At 39.3% G+C, this 19,468-nt stretch overlaps 1 protein-coding gene across 1 annotated transcript in view; it reads right to left on the reverse strand.

Moving 5' to 3' along the window:
• Positions 1–19,468, reverse strand: part of CHN2 (chimerin 2) — a 163,557-nt gene that overhangs the window by 47,729 nt on the left and 96,360 nt on the right. The gene's annotated exons all lie outside the window — the stretch shown is intronic.

A 19,468-nucleotide genomic window follows, 5' to 3' on the forward strand; every position in this document is an offset into this window, starting at 1 on the left:
AACACTAGTGAATAGGAAACTAGGCATCTCCGATTCCAGGGCTCACAGAAAAAACCCCTCTTTGTAACTGGCTCCAAGTGCTTTGTGTCAACAAGAAGTATCTGGAATTTCAGAGATTTATTCTTTAATATATTCATAGATTTTAGTGCTTAAAATTTCAAGGCATTGCATATCTTTGCTATGGGACTCCCTTTGACCCCTTTGCTGCTGGTCCTTCTTGCATCTTCTGTGCTGTGGCAGAAGGTGACCGTTTTCCTTTGCTGTGCCGGTGCTCCATAGGTGGAAACCAGGGTATCTGTGTTGGGGTTTCTGAAGCATAGAGTGGGAAAAAGCCAAAAGAAAGACTTTTTCTTGTCCTGGGAAGGCAAGAGGGGAAATAATGAGGAAAACTAAGGGTGGCATAGCGTGGTTTTTATGCTGATAGCTTAAATAAAAGAAATAAAAATGATTAAAGGAAAAACCACAAGATAAGGGGGGAGATATTTCAGTGCCTCAGATTGGAGACAAATCTGTTGGTTTCTCAAGTGACATTTTTCCAAGAAGATCTCTGTCTTTAAATTCTTAGTGTGTAAAGGCAAAATCCCTACCGGGGGATGCTTTAGAGAGACCATTTTATATAGGAATTGAATTTGGAACCTTTGCTGCACTTTATCACAGCTGACTGGGGCAAAAGTTGTCTTCAATGTCATTTACTCCAAGATTACTCAGAGCAACACCTGAGAACTTTGCAGGCAGAATCCCGGCATAGAATCCCAGTCTGAGACCTGAAATGTTCAGGCTCAACATGTTTGCTTGCTGCCAGTGAATGAAGAAGGCTGAGAAAAACACAAAGCAACTTGTGTTTTCAGTAATTCTGATTTTTTTGGCTCCCAAAGAAAAGGTGCATTTATTTTTTTTTCCATGGAGCAGGTCTGAATTGCCTTTTTTCCAGTCTGGATCTCTGCTGTCACCAGTTTTTTTTTCCTCTTCCTTCCATGCTCCTCTTCCAAAAAAAGTTACACATAAAAGAGCACGCCTCCTCATATGCATGTGCTTTAGGGAAGGAGACCCAGTGATGTACTGGGTTAAAAAGATTTTTATATATGTTTCCTGAGCATTCTTTTCTCCAGATCTTCAGGATTGTCCCCATTTCCACTTTGACTTCTGAAACAAGGCAGCAAGGGCTGAGCAACCTTGTAGAAACTGTCAGTTCTGATGTTGCTCTGATTAATCCTACAATGACCAACACGTTGTGATGCCCATAATTCCCTTAATTAATAAGGGAAAAGCTGAGATTGCCACACACCTAAAGCAAAATATTAAAATACTTCCCAGTGAGGGTTTTCCACAACCAGCCTGGGTGACCTTGTTAAGGAAGTTAAAAAAGGGCAATGACAACAGCGCCAATGCTTTTTTCTCTATTCATGTGTATGAATACACACTAAAAAAAATGTGTTGCTTTTCTAGAAAAAAGAGAGATGTTATGGACAGAGAATTCCTTAAAAGTTATTGTAAGAAGTAAAAAAAAATTTATATCTTCCACAAAAATAATGCTTCCAATTCTGGAATGTCTGTTTTTGGCAGGCAGATCTTACACTAGCCTCTAGCTCATGGAAGCTGCTGGAGAACCTGCTCCAACCGTTTCTTAATCCGGAATTTCTTTTGCTTCCTGTAATTTTCACATTCACATATTAGTGATATTCAATATCCATATAATAGTTATGGTATATATTTGAGGCCAAAAATAATTAGTTTTATTTCTTAATAATCTTGTTACTTTAAATGATGGTAAGCACAGCATTTATCAACATTCCCAGATATTTTAAAGGGCTGTTCCTGAAAATAAATACTGTACCTTAATATTATATATTAGCTGTTATTATATATTAGCTTTATTATATATTATGTATATATCTGTAAGATAAAGCCATTTTTTTCTGAATTTGGAAGACTTTTTTCTACTTGTTGCTGTGCCTTCAATATCACTTAAGAATAAAGACAGATAAGAAGGCAATTTCTGTAAATCCTCCCATAATTCACGTTTGATCCTTGATAGCTTGTTTAGAAATGTGTCTATATTGTTTAAACAAAAAGAGAAGTCAACGGATACTAAAATCTATCAATAGACAGATATTTATTTATTTCATATTTTTGATGTTTACTTTTTCTCTTACTGCTTCTCTGGAAGTGATGTCACTTGTCAGAAGAAATTATTAATGCTCTGTTCCTTAGTAGCAGCAACAGGAAGTCACATTTCTGATCATGTGCTTCTCTTTGCAACAGAATCTGGATAAACCTCAAGTCCCTTTTGTGCCAAAATTATTTGTCATTTCATCCCATGTGAGAGATTCAAGTTTGAGAAGCGGGACTGAGGCTGACCTCCTGCCCTTCATGGTGGTATCTAAACAGTGGGAAAGATTTGCAAATATCCAGTGGGAAGAGGTAAAAATAAGAGCTGGTGCTAACATCCTCTTCCTTCTCTGGGATTAGACTAGCGACAACACAGTTACGATTTTTATCAAGTTTGGTCATCCCATGGACAAGCAAAGGATGGAACAGTATGTCAGAACTTGGTGTTGCCTCTTCCCAAGGTCCAGACATCTGAATTTCTTCTTCTATCAGTGATGGCCAATTGCTGAAGCTTCCCCTTCACTGAAGGGTGGCAATGGAAGTAATTCAATGTCTCGTCTTCTGGGGCAAACTGATGGTGACTCTTTGTAGCATTTAGTATATGGGGCTTTCTAAAAACCCAGTGGTTTAATGTTCCTGTTGCTCATCAGCTCAGGAGTGCAGACAGGCTGGTTGCAAATCACTGCCTCTCCTGTCCGTCTTGCCCGGTGGAAGAGGTCGAAGCACAGCCTGAGGTGACTGCGCTATTGGAAGACAATGTTCAATTTTATTGCTGCTCTGAACAGAGCAGCAGAACTTCCCCTGAAGTGACAGTACAGCTCTTGCATTTTTAAAAAGATTTAAAACAGAGAAAAAATTGATTACTGAGGCTGAACATATACAAACCACATGTTCAGATTCAACAATAGTTCCCTGTTTTGAAGTGTCTCCTTCAGAAGATGTGGAATCTAACCACATTCATGTTTGTAATTCTTTTCAGAGACTGTATTTCAAAACCACTCTCCTCAGCTTCTGGCTTGGACAGTGTCCTTTGCCAGAACAAGTTCCCTGGACTCCTTTATTACACCACCAGAAGTTCTCAAGCTTGATTTTGAGAGGAAAAAGTAAAGCCCTGTAAAAGCAAGTAATTAGACTGAATGGAAGGGCCCAAAGCTAAAGAAGGTAAAGCTCAAAGCACCATTGCCAGAGATACACCCATGAGGCCTTAGCAAAGTCATAGATGAGAAAGCTGCAAAATATTTAACTAGAAAAAGGACACTCTACTTAGTAAGTCCCTCCTAAGCACACACTGTGAAATCTTACTCAGAGCTGCAAAGCTGAGGTAGTGGGACCTTTTGAACCAAGGGATGAACTAAGAGCCAAAAGCTGCTACGTTCAAACCTGTGCTTTGCTTCTACCTCACTGTCCACAGTCAGTGTCTCACCACATCCCTGTGTTGCTATGTTTAAATGCAAATCACATGCTTATCTACTCACCTGAGTGAAGATTCCTTAAAGTCAGGGGAATTTGGAAATTCAGGCTTTGGCAGCTAAATCTGATGAAATTTCTAGCACTATCTTTTCTGCATTTGTTTTACCCTTGCCTCTACAGATGTTTTAAAAATTCTGCAGTTTTTAGATCCAGAAGTCTCAACTATCAAGACCTCTATAAAAGCGTAATTAAAGAAAAATGTTTTGACTTTGACATTGTGCCACAGAAGAATGTTCAAGGAAAAAAGGCTGATGATTGAGAACACTAAACAATTTTTTTAAAGCTTTTTAATGCCATTTCTGCTATTGTTTCTGTCTCTCAGGGCTCTGTACCTTTTTCCCAATAGCTGTCTTTTCTGTGTTTGCCACTGAGATCAATAAAGAGATGTTAATGAAAGGAAAATCTGCTAGAGGTTGTACTTTTCTTTTGGGATTTATCCCAGGTTTTGGCTGCAACACCTCACAGGCCCTGCCTACTATGCAAAAATAGGCCTGATCTTGTCTTGTCACGGACACATGCTTCGGCACAACCCTGACCTTCAGTGACAGTTCCACTAGTGTGTCTCCTTAACATCCTCTCACCACACCCACTCCTCTACAAACTGACTTCTGAGGGCAGTTAGGTATACAAAATACATTGTGCATCAATATCACTATTACAAATAAACCATCATGAGACCATATTTACAAAACAACCCTAATTACCACAGCCACTGACACATGACTCTTGAACAAGACAGATCTGCATTTCTGTCCTAAAGTCTCTGTTTGTGTATCTTTGCCTTCCTTTCTGGAAATCGAAGAAAGTGTCAACATGTAAAACCATTTGTGCAATAGCAGAGGAGATAAGGACTCAGTGGAAGCCAGGAGAAGGGATCTCTCCTACTGCTGAGATGCAAACATTAATCCATCTGGGTACAGCATTTAACTCTACAGTGGTGAAGGGCAGATAGTGAAGAACTTCCCACTATTTTGGCTATCAAATGCCAAACACATCAACACAACAGATTTTCAATACACCACGCAACAGGACCACTGACGAACCCACCAACTGGGCTGTATAAAAATGGTGAGGCAGACAACCAGTTCAATAACATGGGTTCAAGTTCAACAGAATATGCACCGCTAATGGAAGGAAAAAGGCATCCTCTGATGCTCTGTGTGACAGTTGTTTTCATCAGGTTCAGTGAAAGCAAGCCCCCCCCCCAAAAAAAATGTATCCTGCTGAAAATAAGACAGTTCAATGCTCATTATTGTGTGTTTTGCCTGTACCTATGTGTGGGCTGAGAATTCTTTTTACTAAGTTTCTTGCTTTTTAGATATATCACAAACACATGCATAGGCGAAACATGAGGCATAGACCTGTCAGAAGGCAGACTAATGTAAGCACTTCGGCCTCCTGGCTGTCAGGTCTGATTCCAAATAACCTTTTGTCTTCTTGTTCCAACTACTAAATTACAGATCAAGTGAAAAATGTAATTATACCCCAAAAGGCCATGGATAGCATCTTGAAATACACTGAATTGTGAACAAAACAACAATAATAAAAAGATAAACTAGTATTACCTGTGGTGCATAGCTAATCCAAAATGCTCCACAGTCCCACATGAGTTATTATAGAACTGTTTCCTATTTGCCAATTTCTCTCTTTCAGGGAGACAAGTAACCCTCTCCTACTTCCTCAGCTCTTTTTTAAGTCTTGTGAAAAACGCATCTTCCTTGTTGCAATAAATACTCAGTTTTACTGAATTCTACTGTATTTGTTTTTTTTCCCTTGAAGATAATGCAGAACTTGTGTTCTTTAAAGTAATATGAAGATGAGAAAATCAAGACTTATTTTCTATGCACAAATTTATCTTTTAAATTTTTATGGAAGGAAAAAATAACAAAAATCTACAGGAATATATTCTTTTCTCTGTTAGCTCTGAGTATGTTATGATGGATTGGAAGTGCTATCAAATACTGAATTAACTTATTTTTTCATCTGTTTATCAGAATACTAAATATTCAAGGACATTTCCTAGATTCTTGCACACCTCTCTAAAAACACAACTATTCAAAATACTACATTATTCTTAGCAGCACCTGACAAGATAAAAGTAGGTGGTGGTGTTAGAGTGCAAACCTCCACAAATGTTAACCCAATTTATATACACTCAGAAAGGCTGCTGATGGCTGAAATTTTTAATCTCCTTTTTCTTATTAATGTCACGATTCTTATATTTATTCAAGTATTTGAACTCATGTAAAAGGAAAATAGACAGGCAATAAAATGGAAAAATATTAACATTTCAGTCACTGTCCCTTTATTTGCAATCTTCTACTTCAAATATAATTTGCAGAAGAATCAAGCTCACCATCTCCATCTGTTAGCACAAAGAGGGTTCTTCTGAGTTTGAGAAGATATGAATATTTGTTATTCTGTAGATAGCTCAGGAACTAGCTGATATAGTAGTTAATTCCCAAGTCCAATCTTGAATATTACTGTAAGCGAGATGTTTTGCTTGTGTAGTAGAAACTCTAGATACTAAATGGAACTAAATGGACTGATTTATTCCCAGTACAAAATTCTACTTAAAAGACACTTCTAATGTGCAGTGCTTTAATCTCTCCATTACTGTCATCCAGTAAGATGCATGTGCCAAAATCTCCAGGTAACCTGGTCAGAGCATTAACCCACATGCTCTGTGAACTGCACTTGAGCTGATGGATTGAACAAGCTGCCTGGAATGGCTGTACGAGCTGCCTATGCTGTAACTGCTTAGCAAGGCTGGCTCACCACAGCCCCATGGCACTGGACTCTGTGGGTGTATATCACAACATACTTGTCCACATTTCTAGTTCTGGGCAGCTCTAATGGGACAGCAATGTGCCTCGACCCATGGCTATGCAGGCTTGCTCTCATTTCAACTGGGGCAGTATCACACCTCTGTTGGAGAGCATACGCTGTGACCTGCAAAGGGAAAAAATGCTACATGTACCCTAGCTACTTTTTTTCTTTTTTTTTTTTCTTTAAATTTGCTACATAAAATTTAGTGAGAAATAGAACAAAGGAAATTATAGAAGGTTTTGTATTTTCTCACAAAATTTACTCTCTATAGGTGGATGATACAGAGCTTGTGCACTGCTCACATGTGGAGAAGGAAACAAGCCACTGAATTGAGAGCTCATTAAAAAACCACACATGGAAAAATTCCCTACAAAGTATCATGTTGAAGTTATATGAAATCCCGCATTGCATGCAGTGTCTCATAAAAAGCAAGTTATATCACATGATGACTTGACTTTATTCAACTGGGATTCTGCCAGCCCACAAAGAAACCACAATCCAGACTTTTCCCTTAATTCCTAGTACTTTGAGGTCTACAAGAAACCAAATCATATGAACAATGTCCTTGAAAATACACTCTCTTTAGTCCAATCACTGGCAGTATACTTCATTTTCATCATTCTGGAAGTGCCTTAAGCTCTGTCTGTAAATTCACGTGGCCTCACATTCGACAATGCATTATAGACCAGATGGATTTAGGGAAGTGCATTGGTTGGATTGATCAAATTAAAGGGAGGGAAAGAGGGAAATAAAGGGAAATTATTTTTCACCTACTTCCTAAAATATATCAATAAATAGAATTAATTTATTTGAAAGAGTTGCCCAGGTGTTTCTCTATGTACTTAGGTTGTAAACCACAGCTTTGTGAATGCAGCCCAGCAGCAGCCAGGGATCCAGCCACTGCATGTAGGACAGCTGTTCACTGCCCAAACTACATGCTGGTCTACTAGTATTTTTCTGAGACCTGCAAAAACAACAGCCATAAAAACCTTAGAGAACACTGGCATCAAAACTACTGAAAATGAAATAGGCATCAATTCATTTTTGTGGTACAAACCTGACCAGACTCTCCTGATGCCAGAGCACAGATGTTTTGGACACAGTTTTGATGTCCTAAGGCAAGCTGTTAAAATCGTAGAATCACAGAAACATAGAATGGTTTGAGTTGGAGAGGACTTTAAAAATCATCTAATTCCAAGCCCCTTGTCACAGGCAGGGACACCTTTCACTAGACCAGGTTGCTCAGAGCTACATCCAACTCGGCCTTGAATACTTCAAGGGATGCGGCAGCCACAACTTCTCTTGGCAACCTCTATCAAGTGTCTCAACACCCTCACAGTACAGAATTTCTTTTTAATATCTAATCAGTTTGAAGCCATTCCCGCTTGTCCTGTCACTGCATGCCCTTACAGTCTCTCTCCATCTTTCTTGTAGGCTCTCTTCAGGTATTGCCAGGCTGCAATTAGGTCCAGCTTTTGCCCTAGCACATTCCCTGGCATCATATGGTGTAATAGCTACAGACTTATTGTGCATGAGAAGAGGATGGGAAAGTTTTACCTTTGAAGGGGACCTATATATTTAGCCCCCTTTTTACATGGCTAATTTTGTTTGTAAGAGCTCACACTAAATAGCTATAACCAGTTCTGTCAACTCAGAGATCCATACATGAGTTATGGCAAAGCAGGCTGACAGATGGCAGGGTTCATCCCAGAATTCTGGCCGGTGGGGGATGTGGATCAGCAACCTACAACTCCCTTCCAGGGAGAGCTGCAATAACCTGTGCAAGCAGCAATACAGATATCTCTTGTACTAAGGAAGTTTAACTACACAGTATCTGCAATTAGTCTAAAGTATCTATTTGTCTTCTTAAAATATCCATAGCAAGAAATTAGAATTTTCAGACCAGATATACTAAACATAGGATTTTTTTGATAGAGGCTAAGTGCTCTGCGCTGGTGATGGCTGTGACATTGGCTTTTCTCAACAATGAACTTTGTGAAAAGGCATTTCTTCACACAACAAAAGAGAGCTGCTTTTATTCTTTCACTGATGGAGAAGCAACAACGTACGTAAAACTGCAGCCTGGTTGATGAAGCAAGTATCACACAGACATGCAGAATAAAGGCATATTTTCTGCCAATGAGCATTTAGCCCTAACCACTGGATGCCATTACCTTAAAACACCAGCTCTGAAATCAAAAGCTGTGCTTTTCATTCACATAAGGATTAATATTAGGTTTTCTTCATTTGAATTTTTAAATGCATTATATATGCATTATATATCAGCCTTTCAGACAAGCAAAACAAGTAAATCATACTATGTCTTTGCATATTAACCCCTCTCACTATTTACACAAGTCCTTTCAGACTGGGCCCTTCTGTTGACTGTTGCCATGTACATACCTATTCCCGACCGCACACTTCATAATCTGTGTTTTAAAACAAAAGTGACTTTGAGAAGCTAAAGACTAACTTTAAGGCTGAAGTAAGCAATGGTGTCTTCGTGTCACATTTTTTAAGAACAAGATGAATGCTTGTTGTTAAAAAAAGGCATCAGATGGTCATGTTCCCATGAAACCACTCATTGCACAAGCACAAATGGGTGTCAGCACCTAATTCAGTCCCTGGAAACTCTAACGTAAATATGCCACCTAGTGTTTAATTGGGACAATTTCATTCACAAATCATCTTGATTGATTCCTCCCAAGCTGTTCCCTGCAAGTCTAGATTGTATAGAGTCTAGCAGAGTTATATGCAGAAGCCTTCTTCAGATTTGTCCCATCCCTCCCCTCCCCAAAAAGCTCCATCTCAGCTTCTTGTTGAGGGAATATTTTGTTCCTGATGGACTCTGACAAATGGTCAAGCTACACTCCCAGCCCATCTTTCTTTTTCGAGGAGCCCACAGCTCAGACTGCCATGAGAAATCCAGAAAGCACTGAAAATTGACCCTGGAGAGTCACTCCTGCTGTCAAGGTCCCAAACAAGCCTTATAGACTTCAGAAAAGCTGCCTTGTACCATCAGCCAAATGGCACCTGGCCTGGACTTTCCATCTCTCCCTGCCTACAGGTACTGAGCACAATTAACCCCAGAAGGTGAAGCACTATTTCTGGCTTACAGCTTGCCAAAAGGGGATGAGTTACCACAGCAATAGGTACTGTTTTGATGGATGGATGAACCAGCAGAAAATCAGGGAAAGAGGCTTTCAAAGTGTAACATCTCCACAAGCAGTGGAGACAATTTCTCCTGAAGGTATGGTAATGTTCTCCTTTGTCACCTCCGGCCCCTGCTTAATAGTGGCACACCTGGCTTAAATGCAAATGACTCTCCCCAAAGAAAAGCTACTGCAGGTATGTGGCTTGGCTCCTTTCTATGTGCTTAAAACATGCCAAATTGTCTTCTTACAAATTCTAATTGAGATTCTCTTGACATTTCTGTCATTCTTATACTGAGTGACATCATAGGCCAACCCATCCTGAGTTTTTGGTAATATCTTATTTGCACTTTTTCCAGATCAATAAAAATCTTAAATGAAACTCCTGTCCCTGCAGTACTTCATCAGCCACCTTTCCCCAGCTTATCACGTTGTTGTCTATTTCTATTCTTTGCTTGAAATTCCTCTACCTATTTTTGGTCCATGAAACCATGTTCATGAGCCAACCAGTTTGAATTAATGTCAAGAGTGCGATTTCATGAGACATTGTACTACTTTGCTAAAAATCCAATTATTCTGCATCTGCTGCATTCTTTTCATTCTGTACTTTTGTAAATCTACCAAAAAGGCAATCAAGTCTAACTGGCAGTATTCATTCTTTATAAGCCATGCTGATGACTGTGAGCAGTCCCACTGTTCTCCAGGACTGAGAATACATTACAAGAAAGAGCCCACTGTTACGATTTGTACTTCTCACACCACAGAGTTCTCTTCTCCAAATATGAGCAGTTATAAAAAACACTGGTTCCTGACCTTTGTAGTCAAAACTCAGCAGAGAACAGTCAACAGCACATGCTTCTCTATGGTCAGTACTAGCTGGCATTCTGCTGAGGCTGCTGCCTTCTCCTGCCTGGCATCACTGTCAAGTTCTACTACCTGAGCCCGTGCCCGACTGACAGCTGCTGACCCAGCCTGAAGGTGACCAGGGAAATACCTGCACATGGATTCCCAGTATCCCAGCTGCAGGGTGTGAGTGCAGGCTGCTAACCTGGCTCACTGTGGTGAGAGCCCAGACAAAAAGAGGGCATTTGCTGGGGCTCTGCACCTGAGTTCAGTCAAGTACCCACATGCCTCAGGGGTGAAACCTACTGCACCTGGGGTATGGAAGAAGACACTCTGTGAATACGACATACACATTTTATGGTCAGAAAGGATAATATCTAGAGCATGATGGGACAAGTGCTGGTCAGCTCATAGGGACATAGAAAATCATGCTTTCCTTGGCAGGTCTGCAGAGGATATAGAAGAGGAAGAACTTAGTGTATCGTGGGTAGCATTAAGCCTATTGTGGAAGCCTTGGACATTAGGGTTGTGGCTGCCGTTAATTCCTGTCTAGTGCAGTGGCAATTCTGAATTGAAGGTGGAATGTACCCTTCTCGCATTGGGAGGAATCAAATAATTGCTCCTTAGCTTTATTAGTAAGATATCTTGATCTAGCCAAGATGAATCAGAGCCTAAATAATGTATTTTCAGATCCAAAAAAACAGAGAGAAAAGGTCTAAAAGACACTGTAGGCAGTTTTTCTCCTGTCTGCCTCAGGTATACATGCTATCCATGCCATTTCTTCCAGATGTTTTTTAACATGTTTCTATGCCTTACAATGAGGGTGATTTTGTCACCCCCTCCCAGGCACTCTATCCCAGTGTTTCACTGTTGGTTTTTTGCCCCCCCTTAATACTAACCTGCAATGTCCATCACTGTATTTCAGTTCTATCATCTCTTGTCATGTCCATCAGGAACACAGAGGACAGATTATTTTTTCCTTATGATTAGCCAAGAAAATGTATAACCTAAACATGCACGTGACTAAAAATTTTCTAACCAAAATATAAAGAAAAAATACTAGTCATTATTTAAATACTTTCCTTTTGACACTAATTCAAAGTCCTCCACCAACAGAAATTAATACCTCTCTTATACTTAAGAAGTGGAACACTTGTCTTCCAAGATCAAAACATGGCAGTTCAAAGGTGCTTGTAAAATTTTAGTGCCTATTCCTACACAGTGTCTCAAGATTCATGCAAGATAATCAAGTATAGATTTTTACTTAAAAAATGTCTTTTCATTTTCCAGTGGCTAGACAAATGAAATGTTTATGCTGAAGGCTCCATCCCAATCCCTATGGAAGTTTGTTTATACGAATTTAATGCCATCAAACTGTGTAAAGAATATAAAAGCTAAGATAAAATACCCTCATGTAAGCTTTTATTTTTAATACATTGAAGCAAGCATGGGTTTTATGCAACAAACACTTAGCTTTGGTAGAATTATTAACATGCTCATAACAGGAAAATACAGGAAAAAGATTAATTTATGTATTCAGCAGAGCCTAGCTGCAGATATAGTACTGTACTTGAAGAGCCAAGTGGCATTTGCCTTAAGACTATTATAAGCGCTTCTGGTGTATCGAATAATTTTTTAGTACTAAACTGACATTCTCATTCGAGAAAATTTCAATCTACAGTTGTGGTATTCAGACATGAAGGTTTCACATCACTTCCACTCGGCTACCTTTCAAAAACTCTGTATTGGGAAGCACTTTGGTGGTAACAAACTTCATATTTACCTTTGCTCCATGTGCTTAGCGATGCCCTGAATTGCTCCAAGACTCAGTGAAATCCTTGGGGGTCTTCCCCTTAATTCAGAAGTATTTGGATCAGATTATACCCACTGCATCATGTCATTTGTGTAAATCAGTATTGTCTCCAACTTACAAGCTCTCTTCAGGCATAATCATATCACTTATATGCTTAAGGCAAAAATGAATTCTAAGCTGACAGTAATAACATAACATAAACCAGGAACCTGGAGAGATGTTAACAGTTCAGGGAAGCAAAGTAAGCAAATACTTAGCAATGAACCTCTCTTTCTCTTGATTCCCTCAATTTCCACTACTGTTAAAATTAATCCAAATTATTCCTTTCAAAAATCCTTGCTTAATGAGGCAAAATATTAGGTAATAGGAGTGCCGCAGTCAACTACAAAGCAGTGGCCCTTATACTGTGCATAAACACAGACAGCTAGAGGGAAGGAATTGAAAGATGCTTTCCATGATTGTACTATGGTAGCTTTCTTATTTTTCTATCTTATATATTGCCCATTTTATATTTATGATGCTTTAAACAAACAAAAACCTGTAAAGAGACACAGCTGGAAAACACAACAGAATGCCAATATTGAAGGGCAAAAGAAAACCATCAGCTGACTATATTTTCAGTGTGACGATATTTGTCATTTGAAATACAAAACTGTTTACTAAAATACATATGCTAGTAGATCTACTGTATTAATATAAACTCCTCCTCGCTGTGGTATAATACCAAAGAATATTCTGGATGGAATCACTGCTGAATTGCTAACAGTTATTTAAAGAAGACAGTCAGGTATGTAGTTAAGTACTCATGTCAGGACACACTACAATTAAGTATGTACATGTAAGTAACCCATGTGTAGAATACTACTTTTGCAGGACAAGCCTGAGTGACTGATGAGAGAAATTCATTACTCCCAAAGTAATTTTGATGTATTAGTTTGTTGCTTCTAGCAGCAACAATGCCACACACCTTTTATCCCTGCATGTATTACTTAACTCTGCAGATAAAGGCCACCTTTGTGTACAGGCTTTATGTTGCTTTTATGTGTGGTGTCTGAGCATCTTCTAGGCAAAATCAGTACAACCAGGGAGAAGTCCCTTGTGAATTCTGTGGTTGTGCATACAGGAGTGAGATTATAGCCTCTAATAAAAGACGATGGTCAGTTGTTAATGACCACGTAGAACTGACCATTTAAATTTGTTCTAACCAAGCATGCTGCAAAAAGCAGGGAGTTGAAGGCAATGTAAAACACACCACGTCAAATTATCAGTGTGTTTCTAGACCAGAGTCTGCAGGAACAGATGTTTCTGCTCATTATCTTCTTAACCCCAAGATCTGCTGCTGGGACAGCGCAGTACCCTGCAGCCCTCCTGTGGAAGGAAATGCTCAGCATCTGGATAGACATCCCAGCAGAGAATTAAACACTATCTAGCAACCTGTAATAGGACCATTAGAGGTTTAGAGGAGCTGCAGAATTGGAAGAATAATGAATAAATGGAAGACTGAAAAGATTTCTTTATTATTGGCTAACAGCAGTTAGAAAATTCAATGAAGATACAAAATTGGAGTGGCAAGTATGAGGCTAAAAACCCTTCAGAAAGGAACGTGGTGTGAATAACAATGTAGAAGTGAAAATACTTACAAAAATTGAATGAAACCAGAGGTTGTCTTAAAATTGGCTGTCTCTTGTAGAGTTTTGATGTAAGAAAAACTGCAGTGCCCCTAAAATATAGTTTCCAAACCAGATTACATCTCCAATTAGGGGATGTTAGAAAATATTTTTTCCTGGAAGTCCTGCATTTTCTTCTGTGGGAAACTGTGTGTGAGCAGCATAACTAATGAGGACAGTAATATCAACTACAACTGCTAGAAAAGTTATTCTTCCTTTTCTGTCACCTTTGCCTTAATAGGAATAGCTTTCTTATCTGTCTATTACTGGTGTTGGATTTTCTGCCAAGGAAATCTACAGCCTCCCAGACTCCATAATATGCTTATCATTTCAGCTCTTTAGTTCTAGCTGCAGTATTAACTATGGGCTCTGTCATTTGCACTTCAAGGTCCAGTTATGAGTTACAGCAAAACAGATACAGAGAGGTTACCATGTCAAACAGCAACAGTTTTCTGCATTGTCCTTCTGTGAAGTGTAGACTCCACATGCAGCTTGCTCTTGGTTTAGCTCGAACTGCTACACTGTTCTGTACAGACCATCATCATTAAATGTCTCGTGCTGCTTCTGGCATGTACTTGCATCCAGAGAGCAGAACAAACACTCCAGCCCAGGCTTCAAGCAAACTCATATTTCATGTACAACTGGTATGTTTGAACTGAGCCAGTATTTTTGAGCTGGTATGTTTGAGCCAGATCTGACTAGGAGAGAAGTTGATGGGAGCTTTGCCAGGATCCATGTAAGCAGAGACCTGGCACTGAAAAAGCCTTCCTTAATCTTTACTGCATTTACCAACAGTTTGTCCCCTGTCAGATAAGTTAAGATCATTCTTTTTGCAAACACATTAAGCTCAAATGCTGCCAAAGGTTTTCTTTAACTCCAGCTTACTGTTTTCATCAGACCAGCTTAGCAAAGAAACAAGGTGTGGGGCACAGCCTTTGCCTGACACAGGGCATCCAGGTCCCACCCAAGGCAAGGGATGGCTGCAGTAGTGCACAGGGCAGGTCACAGGAGTAGGATTGAAAGTGCAAGAGCAGGGAACCATGATGACTTCTCATCAGCAACTGCAACAGATTTTACCTGATCAGAGCATTCATGAAACTCCAGCTTGCATTTACTTCCAACATTTCAATTCTTTGAATATATTTTCCCAAATTACACTTGCTGAGGTAGGATTACATTAGAATGGAAGATTTTTTTTCCCCTTGTCTGGGACACAAAGACCGCTGACGCAGTTAAGAGCAGCATTTGCAGGAAAATGTAATAGCGATAAATGTTTCAGAACTACATATTTTACTGACAGTCTAATGCAATTTTTTCTCTCCTAAATGTGAAGATTAATTGCTTACAGCAAGTTACAATTCTTCTACATTCACCATTAACTCGAACTACTGGCAATTAATTACAGTATGTACCAGTACCAGGTACTTATCTGCTCTACATCTTCTAGTATGTGTTTATTTGACGCAAGTACAGCATTCCATAAGCAGAACAAACATAAAGCAGGTGATCACAACTTGCCCAAGTTTAAATCATAACCCTAAACAGACAACATGTGATCTTCAAATGTTCTTTGCAAAAAAACCCAATTTCTCTATCTAAAATCCTTGTTGAAGCTGGATCCCATTAAAATGACAAGTACCTACACCAGTAAGAAAGTATTTGCAGCACGCTGTTCTCCCACAATACTTCATTCCTTAAAATCATCATGGCTCCTTTCAGATTAAACATCTGTTAAACTATTCAGACCAAAATTTGGAATCTGTGTCTAAAAATCAAGCAGCTTCCTAAAGTCAGACAGAAATAACTTCCGGATGAAACACCCGCATTAAATACTTTAAAGCATAAATGTTTTCTTAGGCCTATTGCAAAAAGTGTTGGATAAGAAGACACGAACAACAACAGCTTAATCCAGCCCAATTATCACATCTCCCTTCTGGAATGGGCATGACTCCACTAATTACAACCTCAAAGAAATTATCATTATGGGAACAGACAGGTACCCCAGGCAGTACCAAGACATTTGATCTGAATGCTGGCTCCTCCTGCCAGCCTGTGCCTTGGTGGCCCCTCTCCACCGACCTACCCCATGGGGAGCGGTGGCACTGGAGTGACTGAGACATCGAATAATCTCCGCTGTCAACATGGGAGGTGACAGAACGAACAGACTCCCTGGATGGCGTTAACAAACCCACTAAGGAGATGAATGCCTTCAGCTGCACTTTCACACTCTGGAATTTGTTTCAGTATGAAACAAAATCTCACTTGTAAAGAGCCTAATCGGTAAGAGGAGTACTGATGCTTAACCTTAAAGCACTGAATTCTCATCTTATTCCTGAGATACAATGAAAGTTTCTGTCCTGCATGAATGGCTTTCTACCATCATTTCTGAAACATTCAAAATACTCTAGGCAGCACTTTCAAATAAATCAGCTCAGTAATCAAAAAACAACATTTTACCTGTTAAACTGGCCAGAGAAAAAAAATCAGTGATTTTTCACACATGCAGCAAAGAATTTGCTTTGCAGAAAAACGTCATGCTGAATATTCGTTCACTTACTTCTAGGGGTCTGAAATTTATTGCAGTAATTGAAGTGAGTGAAGGTTGTGATTTGTGGGCAAACCATGGCCTTTGCCTAAAATGCTGTACAACACACGGCAGCCTCAAGCAAAACATCTGATACAGCTCTCACTGAACTATTACTTCCCCATAATATTGTTATATTTGAGGACTTCTAAAGTTTATATAAAAACAAACATTACATTCCCTTTATCCTCCTTAGTCCCTATATGTTAGTACTGACAAATGCTCAAAAATTCACTGGTTTATTCCAAAGCCCAGTCCATACTTTATCTGAGTCTACTGAAAGGAACAAATGGGAAGATGACCCCTGAGTCTTTGTCTGCTATCAAACATATCGTGAGCTTCCCCCAGGAACATATGAATCAAAAGCAGCTACGGTAGGCTTCACCATACAGACTTCTGTGAGCTTTTTTTCAGTTGCTAATAATTTAGTTGATGTGATCTTTTTTTCACATGAGATGCTAGAAAAGAACTGGTACTAATAGAGAAGCCCACTGGGAGTCCTGACCATCAACATAGGCTTCAGCTGCTACACCAGGTCTTCAGCATGTGAGCAGATTCCCTTGCCTATTTAGCCCACTCCTCTTATAGCTGTGATTGCTCCTACTTCTCCTGGCAAGGAAAATATGTTAGAAACAGCTGCTATTCCTCCTTCTGCTCTTCCCCTCAGTGGGAAGAAGGCAGAAAGGGTTGCCAACAATATAGTGGCTTAACTGAAGCCAGCTATTTTTACATGACAGCACAGCCATACAGCCCAGCCTTGCAGGCTGCTACTGCCTGCACATACAGAAATCTATATGAGCACCAGTCCTTGTAGGGTAAGGACCTGGGGTACTGCCTTTCACATCATGAACCACCTCAGAGGTAAATAATACTCTAAAAATTTAAATTTCATTCAGCCACAATGCAAAAGAAGACCTAATACAATCACTAATGAGGTCCAGAGATGTGTTTTCACTATTGACAGTGTGTTACAAGTCCAAACATTTTCAAGCACAGGTATCTGGAACTAAGAATACAGCACTCCACTCACTTTAAGCCAAGATGATAATTTTTTTGAGCTGTTAGGAGAGAAGAGTCTTACTTTCTCTTCTGTGCTGCATTTCCACTCATGTGAGGTGGATCAGGTAGCAGATCTGGCTGAAAATTCATGTGTTTTTTCTTCTAGCTGGGTCACTTTTAATCTAGAGCCATTTTTTGATGTCACCTATTGTGTAGCTGCATAAAACAGTAGGTCAGCAAAGAGGTGGTGATGAAGGAGAGAGGGCACAGGTCCCTTCAGCAACAGTTTGCCTTCTGTTGCCCAAAAAGAGTTTTTACAGTACCAACCTTAAGAATGACATCCAACCCCGAGCACAACAGAAAAGACAATCTGTTGTGAAATATACAGTACTACAGCAAACCCCTCTGAGGCCTTTGAGAATTACAAAAGACCATTGCTCCTCAACTGCAAGAGCTGTAAGTAAAATGAAACAATTTTGAAACTGTATTTTTCCTTGCACAAAACAAATTCTCCTGATTTCCTAGAGAATGTAGCATGATCTTCGATTGTCAGGATTGCTGACAATTTATTACACTACAGTAATGTAATAATATTTACAATCACCCCAGTGATGGTCCAGTTCCAGAACGACCTCTGGACCATTCTGTTACACAAAAACACCAACACAAAAAAAGTTTGTCACACTGCACTATGTCTATTTCTTATTGTGCCTTAAATAAAGCAAAAATTAACCTTTCTTATGTCTGTTACAGAATTAAATATCAATTAGTGTCCAATCACAGGAATCAACTGAAGGAGCACTGGATGTTTTAACGGCATATACTCCTCTTAGATACTAAAATACCATTCAATTGAACCAAAAGCTATTGTCATCAGTAGATAAATTTTGAAATAAAACGTGAATGGAGAAGTTGTTGTTGTACCACTCTCCAAAGGCCTTCCCTGTGTCAGTACACCTTCCCTAAAAGATGTCATTGTTAATGGAATTAATTTGTTACAGAGGATGTTTACATGCCATTCAAGCAATTATTATTACTGAGAAATCCAAACCAGTACATAATCAGCCAATGTAGATATGTGAACCCAACAGATAATTCTGCCAGAAATGTCCAAGAGGATACATACAGAGAAGCTGATCTCTTTTTATGTTCTTCATGACTGCATGACAGCAAATTCACTCCCTGCTTCCCAAACTGTCTCTAGTTCCCAACTAGCTAGCCACCATACTGAACACTAAAATCAACAGTCATGCTGCAGAAGTGCACTTAACAAATGTCAGTAAGTCAATTCAGCGCAAGGACCAGGCTCAAAAAAAAGTTTTCTTTGACAGTTCTTACTGCCTTACCACCCGGGAAATGAAAACATCCACATCACTGCTTACAAGGCTGCTTCTCATATGTAAAATAATTCCTAATTTTACATCTTCAGATGGTTCCTAATTGCACAGAATTCTCAATTTATCATCCTATAAATAAGTCTTAGTCCATACAATGCTATGGGATACAGGTGCATGACAGAAGGAGATCAAGGAAAGCCCACTTCAAATGAGAAGAGCAAGAAGAAATGGAAGCAAACAGAAAACATCCCAATTTAAGATCCATGAAAAGAAAGGGAAGAAAACACACAGTATTACAATTTGAGACCCATCCACCAAAGGCTTGGCAGAGAAGAGAAGCTTTGGACCATGTACAGAAAGGTAACAAACTTGAGCTGTGGTGAAGGGTCAGTGGGAACCAGATTCACAATCCTACTGTGGAAAATGCTTGAGCATACATGGATAAATATAACTTGTGATCAATTTTAGATGCAGTTCTTAAGTTAAATGGTATATACCATTATATTTTCATGGTGAAAACATTTGCATTTGGTACTTATTGGAAAGTTTTCACCATAAGCTCCAGTCAAATATGAGTTTGGAGCCAATATCATATTAACAGGATGTAAACTTTTCAGTGAGATAGCAATACTTATCAAAGTATTCCTCTCAGATTTGATAGGAAT

The sequence above is a fragment of the Lepidothrix coronata genome, unplaced genomic scaffold, assembly GCF_001604755.1.
Source record: "Lepidothrix coronata isolate B3197 unplaced genomic scaffold, Lepidothrix_coronata-1.0 Scaffold270, whole genome shotgun sequence".
Taxonomy (NCBI): Eukaryota; Metazoa; Chordata; class Aves; order Passeriformes; family Pipridae; genus Lepidothrix; species Lepidothrix coronata.